Raw genomic sequence first — 689 nt, 5'->3', positions numbered from 1 at the left:
AAAAGGGGTTGGCATCTTTTTGGCTTTCTCAAATCCTATTTCTTGTGTATTGTGTTCAGTTCATTTCACTTGCTAGAGTCTTACTTACGCTTTCGTGTATTTCTGGGCTCATGCAAAAAGAATCATTTGGCCTGTATCAAATACATATCTATCCCTGAAATTTCAAGACATTTTTTTAATGTTTATTTATTTTGGAGACAGAGAGACAGAGCATGAGCGGGGAAGGGGCAGAGAGAGAGGGAGACAGAGAATCTGAAACAGACTCCAGGCTCTGAGCTGTCAGCACAGAGCCCGATGTGGGGCTTGAACCCACGAACCGCAAAATCACGACCTGAGCCGAAGTCAGACGCTCAACCAACTGAGCCAGCCAGGCACCCCAAAATTTCAAGTAATTTTAAGAATGTTCAACATGACAATCCAAATTATTTATAAGCAATCACAGACCATTCATACATAAATAGAATTTTTTTTACTGTTGTATTGCTGCAGGAACGAAGACATTGAAACCCACTAACATTTAGTTAAAATAGATGAATTTGGATAAAGGAAAAACGGATTTTTGTGTAAGTTTTTAGTAACCCTCTGTAAGTTTTCAAAATTAGTCACAGATGAAAAGGTTTTCTTCAAAGGACCACATACCGCATGATTCCATTTATATGAGGGGTACAGAGTGGGCAAATTCATAGACA

The 689-nt window shown here is 38.9% G+C and overlaps 1 non-coding gene across 1 annotated transcript; it reads right to left on the bottom strand.

Annotated features, from left to right (window-relative positions):
* Window positions 1-288: 288 nt before the first annotated feature.
* On the bottom strand, window positions 289-373 carry TRNAR-UCG (transfer RNA arginine (anticodon UCG)). The gene has a single exon. It is a non-coding gene; the product is annotated as a tRNA-Arg (tRNA).
* Between the last annotated feature and the right edge of the window lie 316 nt (window positions 374-689).

The sequence above is a fragment of the Lynx rufus genome, unplaced genomic scaffold, assembly GCF_022079265.1.
Source record: "Lynx rufus isolate CCGP_SWC_20201006 ecotype Redwood Valley unplaced genomic scaffold, mLynRuf1.p SCAF_12, whole genome shotgun sequence".
Classification (NCBI taxonomy): Eukaryota; Metazoa; Chordata; class Mammalia; order Carnivora; family Felidae; genus Lynx; species Lynx rufus.
This window is presented reverse-complemented; position numbering and strand designations above follow the sequence as displayed.